Genomic DNA, 13,972 nt, shown 5'->3' on the forward strand with positions numbered 1-13,972 from the left:
TAAACGCACCAGTAACTTAGTGTTATAAAACATATTCTTGTGTGTGATTTGATGAGTAGGTACAAGCAAGCATCGAGTAAAGTTTTATCCGTTCCTTTTACCCAAAGTGGGATAAAAGCGATATATGTGGGCCCCTCGATGATGTGGTGACGACAAACGAAAGTGCTCGGCCGGGCCTGGACTGATTTGATTTGTTTAATTAGTCAGTTGTCGAAAATCAGAAATCGGAAAACAACACATGAACAGAGAGTTTGATTAAAATCCATGTCTTAGTTCATACAATATCTAGAATGGAGGAATATATGATCCCTTATCTAAATGACAAGTATCTGATAACATCAGAGTTGATAGTGGCTTTTGAAAGCTAGGATTACTGATCAGGATCTGAAGTCATACGCATAATAGTTATTAGACTTATCCAAGTGGGAGACTATTGGATTAGTGTCTGATTCCATAACTATATTTGGTATGTACTTGACCCGGTTGTAGCATGGTCCTTTTGGGTTGCCTTCACACTAGTGACTGGACATGATGACTATTGAGGAGAGAGGCTGATGTATTGTTAAGAATGATGTATTGGGGTATAATTATGATTTATTAATATATTATAAGAATAATATATTAATTAGGAATCATATTATTAATTAGTATTTAATCAGAAATTAATTAGGAATTAATTTTGGGATTAAATGAGTTAATTAAAAGTACAGGGGCTGTTTTGTAATTATTTGATAGTTGAGACTTTGGGACATTAGATCACTTTTAGCAAGGCTTGAATGAAAATCCTAGAAGGATCTAGGAGTTTTCGTCCAAGGGCTTAAGGAAAGGAGTCTATGGACTTGCTTAGGCCCTAAGCTAAGGGATTAGGGGTTCCACCTTGAAACCCTAGCTAGCCTCAAGTATAAATAGCCCCCTAGGCTTAGGAATTCGGCTAACCCTTGGAAAAACCCTTCCATAGCCGAATTTTGGAGCTTAGTACCCTTCCTCCTCTCTCTCATATCAATCTTATCAGTCAAGTGTGTTTGTGAGCCATTAGAGGTACTACACTTGTGGTACTTGCTTTCAAAAGCTAAGGAGATTCAAGGAACTAGTTGCTATTACTATATAACAACAAAAGGTATGTATTATATTCTCCTATGTGGATTTCGAAAAGAGTAGGAGCATGCCAGGTTTCTTTTTGTGTTCACAGAGTTGTATAACTAATAGTGAAAACATAGATCCAACTCTAGGGTTGCATGCACACATAGGATTGTTTGTATAAAACCTATCACTTTAGTCGTTCAAATGAGGGTTGATGAGCTAAATCCTTCATGAAAGGCATATATTAGCATTTTGGAGCAATAACCTCGTGTATGAATGTAAAGATCGAAGCTTTATGTGATTACTGAGCCTTGGGATGATAGATCTAGTGTTTGGAGTGATAGATCTGATTTAAATCATATAAATGAACATTTGGTCTGAATGAACTCGCCAAGTCGATGAGCCGACTCGACGAGTTGGTTAGGATTTTGTAACACCCAAAGTTTTGAAGGCCAAGAAAGGAAAGAAAACCCTAAGTTTAGGGGTCGACTCGGCGAGTCCAAGGAGGGACTCGGCGAGTCCGAGCGGGATCCGGGTCGAGGTGTAAGTGACCAACTCGGCGAGTCGGCCAAGTGGACTCGGCGAGCCTGGTCTGTGCGTGGAAAACCCTAAATTCAGGACTTGGAGCCTATATAAACGTCTTAATCTTCTTGCTAGGGTTCCTTACTGCCTCTTTAGCCCTGGATACCAAACTCTAGCCGTCATATCCTTTGATTGAGCCATTTGTTGCCTTGGAAGGTGCATTAAAGCTTGGAGAAGGAAGAAGGAACTTGGAGGAGCAACAAGGGACTATATATCTGGGATTGTGAGTTCATTCTGAGCATTTGGAGGTAATAAACTAGTTCCTGGACCCTTTTTGCAGCTAGATCTATGTGTGGATGTTGGGGCTTTTTAGCCATAATGTTATTATTTTGAGTTAGAAGCCAGATCTGAAGTTGCTACTTCAGATCTAAGCATATTATGGTCTTGGTCCTAAGGACATTCTATGTGCTCATACAAACCCTAATGCTTGGATCTAGGTTTCTCTATTGTACATGCAAGTTATCCAAGACTATAAACCCTAATTCTAGCATATAAGTAATCATATTAACATAAGAATGGGTTAAAGACATTACCTTGATTGTTATGTAGCAATAACAATCCAATTCCTCCTTGTATGGACTTTAGAAAGCTTAGAGTCACAATTGTCACTCCTCTAATGGTTCACAAACACCATAATCAAGAGGATGAAGAGGAGAGAGGATGGAGGCTGCCCAAAACGTGTTCTAACCCTAGAAGGATGCTTCACCATGTTTTTGTTGGATATAGTGTCTAAGCCCATAACTATATTTGGTATGTACTTGACCCGACCCGGCATGGTCCATTTGGGTTGCACTTCACCCGAACAATTTATGGATAATATTTGAGAATAGTACAAGTTATGATTTATTAATATATTATAAGTTCTAATATATTAATATAAGATCACATTATTTAATTAGTAGTGATCTATAATTAATCTAGGATTAATTTAGTGATCAAAGATATTACTAATTAAATATGGGCTTCTATATTTATATAGTGTGGGCTTATGCTTATTTGGAATGGGCTAGGCTTGCATGGAAGAAGTCCATGGATACTCCATGGAGCTTTAACCCATGGATCTCATGGAAATGAAGAGACATGGGTATTAGGGTTTACATGGATGTAACCCTAATCCACCACACTATATAAAGGAGGTATTGGCTCTTGAAATCATACTAGTTGACACATGTTGAGGTGAGGGCCGATTTCAAGAGAAGTGGTGACTATTCCCTCAAAGTTCCAAGTTTGTGGTGATTTGTGACTTTCATTTGAGGCATCCACACTATTGGTGCTAGGCTCTAAAACTCCAAGCAATCAACTACAACTACAAGGTAAGTGTTTCTACTAGCTTTATTTGATTCAAGTTCCCCATGCCATGCTAGTTAGGATATAAGCCTTGGAAAAATAATTATTTGCTTGTATCTTAGACAAACATAGATCCAAGGTTTATTAGGGTTGCATGTACACTTAGGAAGTGTTAGAATGCTCAAAACCCAACAGTGGTATTAGAGCCTAGGCTTGTTTGTTTGATATTTGTTGCAATACTATGAAAAAAAGTCGAAAAGCTTGCTGTCTGACTGTTGGACTCGGCGAGTCCATGGGGGGACTCGTCGAGTTCACTTGTATCTTCAACCTACTCGTCGAGTAGGTTCATGCACTCGGCGAGTAGGGTCGACAGAGTGCAGATTTTCGACTTTAGTTGCTGGAAATGGATTAGAAACATTACCCTAAACTGTTTTGGTACTTGAAAACTTGTTTTAGAAGGTGTAATGTCCTTTCTAACTCATTTACAACAACTAGTTATCAAAATTACAAAGATTAAGTGTGATTTTGATATATGAAAGTGTTCATATTCATGTTCTTGTTCTTATGATGTTTAGATGATCATAGGAATTATTTGTAACCTATGTGGTAGTTTAATTCTTGATCATAATGTGTTTTAATGGTATCCATAATTGTCCTCAAGTTATGGAAAACCAAAAGTCTCTTGGATTGAAAACCATTAAAAGAACACAAGAGTTAGAAAAGTGAAGAGTCTTCATTTTATTACTCTATTAAACTCATAAGTTACAAGAAATGAAAAGTTTTGAAATTTTACAAAACTTGCCCTCAAGTTTTGGAACAAGTAAAGTCAAGTTAAAACTTTAGTTCCAACCCTTAGAATTTTAAAAGTTAAAATTCAACCCTTATACTTATATTATTATGATTTAATAATTATATATATATATATATATATATATATATATATATATATGTATAAGAGCAAAGTCGTCTTACCGCTAGTACGCCTCATTCACGAAGCCGGTCTATAAGGTGGGCATAAGGTTGTTGCCTATAAAATGGTGACTTAATGGGTGTCCTCTCTCACCCACCGCTTGTTTGACTGGTGGATGGTCGTTAGCCGAACGGGTAAGACAAGGACTTATAAATTCTCATTAAAAGTATGATGAATATTATAAACTAACTAAATGTTTTATTAAATTCCCAATCTTAGTTACTTTAGGAAAAATGTGAATAAGGTGCTAATCCATGAAATCACACTTTACACTTTGATTAAGTCGTTGGTGGAGCGTGTGTGGTTAATCGGCACACTAACTTGGACTTAACAAGGTAGGTAAAGGGTGACTTAGGGTTTATTATAGTATCGATGGAGCGTGTGTGGTTTACCGGCACATCGATTGAGTGATAAACCTTAAGGGTACCAAGTGATTTGCATGGTTACTTCACACCTCGTTTTGTGATCCTCGGCATCCCAGTCACAAAACTTGGAGGGCACACTCGAGATTGAAACATGCCTTCGAAAAGTTCATTGAATCTCAAAGAATCTAGGAATTTCTAAGAACCAATCAAAAACCTAATATTTAAACATTTCGGTTTTCGTGGTGGAAATTGGTGAATCGTCATTCACCTACCTTTCAAATATGGTATAGCTTAGATTACGGCACACCTATTCTAAGTTATATTATATTGTGATTGGATACTAGCCTTAATATTACATTTGGGTGTTTTATTAAGGACTCTCTTATATCTAAACTAATCTTGTTCTCTTCTTTTCAGATGTCTTCATACAATGTTGCTTCTGGCTCTAATCCTAATGGCTCCTTTACCCTTATGAACTTGTGTGGGAAAGTCGCCTTTAATGGATCCAACTTCAATGAGTGGATCAGAAACATCAGGATGATTACCCGCTACGAGGACAAAGAATATGTCCTTGACAAGGAGCTTAAGGAAATTGATGAGACCACTGCAACTCCTCAGGAGATCGCTGACTTTCGAGCACATGAAAGGGATGCTACGAAAGTGGCTTGCATCATGATGGCCACGATGACAGCGGAACTCCAAAAGTCTTATGAGGATTTCTACCCTTATGAAATGCACCAAGATTTGATGGAAAGATACCATCAAAGTGCAAGACAAGAGAGGTATGAAATCATCTGCTCCATGATAACAACCATGATGAAGGACGGGGAATCCGTCACGAGCCACATGCAGAAAATGCAAAGATATGTGGATCGTTTGCTGAAGCTTAATGTGAACTTCCCTGAGGATCTTGCAATAGATATCATTTTGCACTCCTTACCATCGTGCTATGATCAATTCCGCATGACATATCACATGAATAAGGAAGAGGTCACACTCAGAAAACTTCAGGGACTTCTCAAGACCGCAAAATCAGGTCTTAAGGGGAAGTCGGTTGCTATCACTCCTACTCCAAACTCAACTCCGGTTTTGGCAATTGGGAAAAGTCGATGGAGGAAGAGAAAGAGATCCTCGAAGGGTACCAAGGCTCGGACCCTTGATGGCTCTTCTTCAAGTGGAACCAAGAAAGGTTTCATCACTCCTTCTTCTGACCCAAAAGAGGCTGAATGCTTCTATTGCCATGAAAAGTCTCATTGGAAGCGGAACTGACCAAAGTACCAGCAGGATGTGAAGGATGGGAAAGTCAAACCCAACCATGCAGGTATTTACACTATCATTTCTAATAACTCACCCCATTCTAAATCTTGGGTCCTTGATACCGGTTGTGGTATTCATATTTGTTGTGACTTGCAGGGACTAAGAAGAAGTGAGAATGTAGAGCAAGGAAGAATAAACTTGATCATGGGGAATAGGAAAGCTTCACCTGTCACCAAGATTGGAGTTTATACTTTATCGCTAAGTAGTGGGTTTAATTTAGATTTGAATAAATGTTGTTATTCGCCAGGAATGGCAAGAAATATTATTTCCTTTCATGCTTTGTACAAACAAGGGTTTACCTTTTCATTTAATAATGAAGTCGGTTCTATTGATGTTTTCTATAATAATGTTTTTTATTTTAAAGCATTACCTTGTGATGGTGTGTATGAAGCTGTATCTGTTGTAGATAACTTAGGAAATAATGTTTTGTGTATTGATTCTACTAATCATAATAACTTAGATAAAGCATCATTATGGCATTGTCGTCTTGGACATATAAGTAAGAAACGCATAGGCCAACTCCAAAAGGATGGAGTCTTGGAGTCGTTTGACCTAAAGTCAGATGATAGTTGCGAATCATGCTTACTTGGAAAAATGACAAAGTCACCCTTCACAGGCTCGTGTGAGAGGGGTGAAGGTTTGTTGGACCTTGTACACACGGATGTGTGTGGACCATTCAAACATGCCACAAGGGATGCTAATCGTTATTATTTGACTTTTACTGATGATTACAGTAGATATGGATATGTCTACTTAATCAAGCATAAGTCAGAGACTTTCGAGAGGTTTAAGGAATTTAAACAGGAAGTCGAGAATCAATTGGGCAGGAACATTAAGATGCTTCGATCCGATCGAGGAGGTGAGTATCTTAGTTCAGAGTTCCTCGACTATCTTAGGGAATGTGGGATTGTCTCACAATTGACACCTCCCAGGACACCACAGTTGAATGGTGTGGCTGAGAGGCGTTATCGAACCTTGTTGGATATGGTTCGTTCCATGATGAGTCGAGCTACGCTACCAATCTCATTCTGGGGGTATGCCTTAGAGACTGCCACCCATATTCTTAATCTATTCCCTACAAAGAAAGTTGCCAAAACTCCTCACGAGATGTGGACTGGTAAAGTACCTAAGCTAGACCACATCAAGATTTGGGGTTGCGAGGCTTTCGTGAGACGCGAGACTCATGATAAGCTCGAACCTCGAAGCGAGAGATGTATTTTCATCGGCTACCCACAGCAATCCTTTGGTTACCTCTTCTACAGACCTAGTGATAATGTGGTCTTTGTAGCAAGAAGAGGAGTTTTTCGAGAGAGAGAATTTATAAGCCAAGGAGACAGTGGGAGGCAAATTGATCTTGAAGAAATTCAAGAGTCAAGCGGTGAAGGAACTTCAAACACTAGCCCTCAACTTGAGGAGGAAACTCCTGTTGAGCCAGCTGATGTGCCTGTACCTCTTAGGCGTTCCACGAGAGTTAGGAATGCACCTGAGCATTATTATGGCTTCCATATTACTGCGGAAGGTGAGACACTTATTAGTGATGAGACACTAGTAGGTCTGGATGAACCTAACAGCTACACGGAAGCCATGGCAGGCCCTGAGGCTGCTAAATGGAAAGAGGCCATGGATAGCGAGATACAATCCATGTATGACAATCAAGTTTGGAACTTGGTTGAGAATGTACCTAGTCGTAAGACTGTAGGGTGCAAATGGGTCTTCAAGAAGAAGACCGACATGGATGGTAATGTACACACTTATAAGGCTAGACTGGTTGCAAAGGGCTTCTCTCAAATTCCTGGAGTGGACTATGATGAGACCTTTTCTCCAGTAGCCAAGATTAAGTCTATTCGGGTTCTGTTGGCCATAGCTGCATTTCATGACTATGAAATTTGGAAAATGGATGTCAAAACCGCTTTCCTTAATGGAAAGTTGGCTGAAGATGTTTACATGAGTCAGCCAGAGGGTTTTGTCAGCAACGAGTACCCTAATAGAGTGTGTAAGCTTGAGAAATCCATTTATGGATTGAAGCAAGCACCTCGCAGGTGGAATCTTTGCTTTGATGAGAAAGTCAAGGAATTTGACTTTTCAAGGAGTGAAGATGAATCTTGCGTCTATATCAAGGCTAGTGGGAGCATAGTCAGTTTTTTGGTACTGTATGTGGATGACTACTACTCATAGGAAATGACATCCCAACCCTGCAGGAAGTAAAGTCCTGGCTTGGGAAGTGTTTCGCTATGAAGGACCTTGGTGAAGCTGCCTATATCCTAGGGATAAAGATTTTGAGAAACAGGAGTAAAAGACTAATTGGACTTAGTCAAAGTACCTACTTGGACAAAGTGTTGAAAAGATTCAACATGCATAACTCCAAGAAAGGTGAGTTACCCATTCAGTGTAACACCAGGTTGAGTAAGTCACAAAGCCCTAGTACTGAGGCTGAGATAGCAGAAATGAGTCGACTTCCTTATGCTTCAGCTGTAGGATCGATCATGTATGCTATGACGTGTACTCGACCTGATGTAGCCTTTGCTTTGAGCATGGTTAGTAGGTATCAGGAGAACCCTGGCAAGGAACACTGGACTGCGGTAAATAATATCCTCAAGTACCTGCGAAGGACTAAGGACTGGGTCCTTACCTTCGGTGGGAGTGATGACTTGAGAGCTGTAGGGTATAGTGATGCTAGCTTCCAGACTGATAGGGATAATTTCCGCTCTCAGTCGGGCTGGGTCTTTACCTTAAACGGAGGAGCAATTTCTTGGAAGAGTTCCAAGCAGGAGACAGTGGCTGATTCTACTTGTGAATCAGAGTATATAGCAGCAAGCGAGGCAGCAAAGGAGGTGATATGGCTAAAGAACTTCATCGGAGACCTTGGAGTTGTACCAGCTATAAAAGAGCCAATGGAGATTTTCTGTGATAGCAATAGTGCGGTTGCCTTAGCCAAGGAACCAAGGGATCACGGGAGATCCAGACACATCGACAGAAAATACCATTTTATCATACATCGAATCGAAGAAGGACTCCTCGTGGCGAAGAGGGTATCACCGGATGAGAACCCAGCAGATCCCCTCACGAAGGGACTGAGTAGGGTTAAGCATCTCCAGCATGCTCGGAGCATAGGGCTAAAGGATGATATAAGTTTTAGTAGTTAGATAAATTATGAAATTTGTAAAGTGTAATTGACATTTGATGATGAATAAAAGGTGTTTTATTTATGAGTAAAGTGTTGCTATCTCTTGTCGATCGTTTACTATATTTCTTTTGCATGTTTTGACTTCCAGAATAATTATGTTTGGTATATCATATTATTCAAACCTCCACAGTCGGTCATATGTCGAAAGTAGGTATGAATCAAGACTATCATGATTTGTTGCAGAGGTCCAAGGTGTTGGACATGGCTACAACAATCATGAGTGCTCATAAGTTCTGAGCATTGGACTCAACCCACGCTCACTGGAATCACTTCATGGAATTTTATCTCGAGTGATCGTAAGACGGTAATATCATATAAGTCTTCAAACCTAGAGATATGATTTGTTACTTACGAGTTGGTTATGCATTGATTGTACGAAAACGCATTGGTAACTCGATGTTATAAAATGTGCCTTTGTGTGTAATTCAATGAGTGGTAGAAAATACATATGAGTCGAAGTTTATCTGTTCCTTCTTGGATTAGAAGCTGATATCTGGGCCCCTCGATGATTTTGTTTTGACCTATGTACCGGGCCCGGTTAGAACTAAATTGATGTGTTCAGTTGAGTTCTATGTCAAACAAATCGGAAATCGGGAAACAAATGCTGGACAATAAGCAAGACAACGTTCCATGTATTTGTCCGGTTGATATCTAGAACAGAGGATTATATGATCACTTATCTAAATGGCACATTCTAGTTCAACAGAGTTTAAAGAGCTACGATTGCTGATCGGTTCCTGAAGTTATACTTGCAAATATAGTTAATAGACTTATCCAAGTGGGAGACTGTTGGATATAGTGTCTAAGCCCATAACTATATTTGGTATGTACTTGACCCGACCCGGCATAGTCCATTTGGGTTGCACTTCACCCGAACAATTTATGGATAATATTTGAGAATAGTACAAGTTATGATTTATTAATATATTATAAGTTCTAATATATTAATATAAGATCATATTATTTAATTAGTAGTGATCTATAATTAATCTAGGATTAATTTAGTGATCAAAGATATTACTAATTAAATATGGGCTTCTATATTTATATAGTGTGGGCATATGCTTATTTGGAAAGGGCTAGGCTTGCATGGAAGAAGTCCATGGATACTCCATGGAGCTTTAACCCATGGATCTCATGGAAATGAAGAGACATGGGTATTAGGGTTTACATGGATGTAACCCTAATCCACCACACTATATAAAGGAGGTCTTGGCTCTTGAAATCATACTAGTTGACACATGTTGAGGTGAGGGCCGATTTCAAGAGAAGTGGTGACTATTCTCTCAAAGTTCCAAGTTTGTGGTGATTTGTGACTTTCATTTGAGGCATCCACACTATTGGTGCTAGGCTCTAAAACTCCAAGCAATCAACTACAACTACAAGGTAAGTGTTTCTACTAGCTTTATTTGATTCAACTTCCCCATGCCATGCTAGTTAGAATATAAGCCTTGGAAAAATAATTATTTGCATGTATCTTAGACAAACATAGATCCAAGGTTTATTAGGGTTGCATGTACACTTAGGAAGTGTTATAATGCTCAAAACCCAACAGTTTTTGGGTCATAAGGGTCTTATATATAGTGAGGCTATTAGGGTTATCTAACAAGGAAACCCTAATTTGGATGCTTAAGCCCTAAGCAACCCATGGACCCCTTTAATTAAGGCCTTGGACGATTTCTTATGGACTCCCCCATAGAATTCGTCCACTCCTTAATATAAGACAATCCATGGCCCAAATTGCAATTATCTTATAATTACAATTCCAGTCCCTTAAATTTAATTAATCTCTTTTAGTCACAAAACTAATTACCAATTAATTCTTGACTAATATTAATTAAACAATATGATTTCTCCTTTAATATATTATTCCCATAATATATTAATAAATCATATTTAATCCTTTCTCTCCATAATTCATCCTATCAAGTTGCTTTGGTGAAGGCAACCCAAAAGGACCATGCACCATCGGGTCAAGTACATACCAAAATAGTTATGGACTTAGACACTAATCCAACACACTTTGAATGTTTTGACTTCCTGAATAATTGAGTTATTTGAGAATAATCGAATTATTCGAACATTCCACAATCGCTCATACTTTGGAAGTAGGTATGAAAGAAGATTGTCATGAATTGGTTTGTAGATTATCTAAAGTGTGTTAGACATAGCAAATGTTTGCTACAATATTCATGAGTGCTTATGAACATGATTTGAGCATTGGATTAAACTCACGCTCACTTGGATCGCTTCATGGATTTTATCACGAGTGATTGGTGAGACGATAATATCTTATATTCTTGAAACTGAGATGTGTGAGTTGTATTCTGCAAGTTGATTGCACATTGATAATATGTAAACGCACCAGTAACTTAGTGTTATAAAACATATTCTTGTGTGTGATTTGATGAGTAGGTACAAGCAAGAATCGAGTAAAGTTTTATCCGTTCCTTTTACCCAAAGTGGGATAAAAGCGATATATGTGGGCCCCTCGATGATGTGGTGACGACAAACGAAAGTGCTCGGTCGGGCCTGGACTGATTTGATTTGTTTAATTAGTCAGTTGTCGAAAATCAGAAATCGGGAAACAAAACATGAACAGAGAGTATGATTAAAATCCATGTCTTAGTTCATACAATATCTAGAATGGAGGAATATATGATCCCTTATCTAAATGACAAGTATCTGATAAGATCAGAGTTGACAGTGGCTTTTGAAAGCTAGGATTGCTGATCAGGATCTGAAGTCATACGCATAATAGTTATTAGACTTATCCAAGTGGGAGACTGTTGGATTAGTGTCTGATTCCATAACTATATTTTGTATGTACTTGACCCGGTTGTAGCATGGTCCTTTTGGGGTATAATTATGATTTATTAATATATTATAAGAATAATATATTAATTAGGAATCATATTATTAATTAGTATTTAATCAGAAATTAATTAGGAATTAATTTTGGGATTAAATGAGTTAATTAAAAGTACAGGGGCTGTTTTGTAATTATTTGATAGTTGAGACTTTGGGACATTGGATCACTTTTAGCAAGGCTTGAATGAAAATCCTAGAAGGATCTAGGAGTTTTCGTCCAAGGGCTTAAGGAAAGGAGTCTATGGACTTGCTTAGGCCCTAAGCTAAGGGATTAGGGTTTCCACCTTGAAACCCTAGCTAGCCTCAAGTATAAATAGCCCCCTAGGCTTAGGAATTCGGCTAACCCTTGGAAAAACCCTTCCATAGCCGAATTTTGGAGCTTACTACCCTTCCTCCTCTCTCTCATATCAATCTTATCAGTCAAGTGTGTTTGTGAGCCATTAGAGGTACTACACTTGTGGTACTTGCTTTCAAAAGCTAAGGAGATTCAAGGAACTAGTTGCTATTACTATATAACAACAAAAGGTATGTATTATATTCTCCTATGTGGATTTCGAAAAGAGTAGGAGCATGCCAGGTTTCTTTTTGTGTTCACAGAGTTGTATAACTAATAGTGAAAACATAGATCCAACTCTAGGGTTGCATGCACACATAGGATTGTTTGTATAAAACCTATCACTTTAGTCGTTCAAATGAGGGTTGATGAGCTAAATCCTTCATGAAAGGCATATATTAGCATTTTGGAGCAATAACCTCGTGTATGAATGTAAAGATCGAAGCTTTATGTGATTACTGAGCCTTGGGATGATAGATCTAGTGTTTGGAGTGATAGATCTGATTTAAATCATATAAATGAACATTTGGTTTGAATGAACTCGCCAAGTCGATGAGCCGACTCGACGAGTTGGTTAGGGTTTTGTAACACCCAAAGTTTTGAAGGCCAAGAAAGGAAAGAAAAACCTAAGTTTAGGGGTCGACTCGGCGAGTCCGAGCGGGATCCGGGTCGAGGTGTAAGTGACCAACTCGGCGAGTCGGCCAAGTGGACTCGGCGAGTCTGGTCTGTGCGTGGAAAACCCTAAATTCAGGACTTGGAGCCTATATAAACCTCTTAATCTTCTTGCTAGGGTTCCTTACTGCCTCTTTAGCCCTGGATACCAAACCCTAGCCGTCATATCCTTTGATTGAGCCATGTGTTGCCTTGGAAGGTGCATTAAAGCTTGGAGAAGGAAGAAGGAACTCTGAGGAGCAAGAAGGGACTATAGATCTGGGATTGTGAGTTCATTATGAGCATTTGGAGGTAATAAACTAGTTCCTGGACCCTTTTTGCACCTAGATCTATGTGTGGTTGTTGGGGCTTTTTAGCCATAATGTTATTATTTTGAGTTAGAAGCCAGATCTGAAGTTGCTACTTCAGATCTAAGCATATTATGGTCTTGAGAAGCATAAAGTAGCAGCCCTTGTGTTGATTATGGAGCCTCCTTGCCTTAAACCCTAGTTTATGGTGTATGTTGCTTAGATCTCCTTCTCTACACGTAAAGTTTGCAACTTTACGTGAGGAATAGGCTTAGGAAGGGTAGATCTACAGATTTGAGTCCCTGCATGACTCAAAAGTCCTCTACATGTATGAAGGACCGGATGGAATCGGCAAGTCCTTTGAGTGGACTCGGTGAGTAGCTTGAAGATGAGGAGGAACTCGACGAGTGGGATGAACAGCTCGTCGAGTCGGATGCAGTTGGGCATGAAATCGGCGAGTTGGAAGAACAACTCGGCGAGTTGGATGAAGATTGCCTTGTACTCGGCGAGTCAGGTCGCGAAACCCCAAACCCTTCAAGTTGAGACTCGAATCAGTGAGTCGAATGGAGACTCGGTGAGTTGGACAGGTCAGGACTCGGTAATCGGTAGACTCGGCGAGTCATGGACTGACTCGACGAGTCGAGTCGCGAATAGAAGGACTCTGAACATTTAAACTCGGCGAGTCAATAGGGTGACTCGGCGAGTAGGGTTGACCTGGGAGGTTGAATTTGACCAGGACTTTGACTTTGGCAAGAGTTGACTTAGTTGACCTTTGAAGGTCTGATAGACTAAGTGTTATGTTGATATTGGTAGCTCGGGGAGCTAGTGGAGCAGCAGTTCGGAGTCAGTGGTCAGATAGCGGTCAAAGGGATTAGCAGCAGCAGTTTAGCAGTATCAGGTGAGTTTCCCATTGTGTGAATGGGTCTAAGGCCACAATGCCGGCCCATGTAGTTATGAGTAGAAGACTCGGGGGTTATCCCTAGGCACAGTATGCTAGTATGATATTCGGGACGAGGTCCAATG

Source organism: Lactuca sativa, chromosome 2 (genome assembly GCF_002870075.4).
Source record: "Lactuca sativa cultivar Salinas chromosome 2, Lsat_Salinas_v11, whole genome shotgun sequence".
Lineage (NCBI taxonomy): Eukaryota > Viridiplantae > Streptophyta > Magnoliopsida > Asterales > Asteraceae > Lactuca > Lactuca sativa.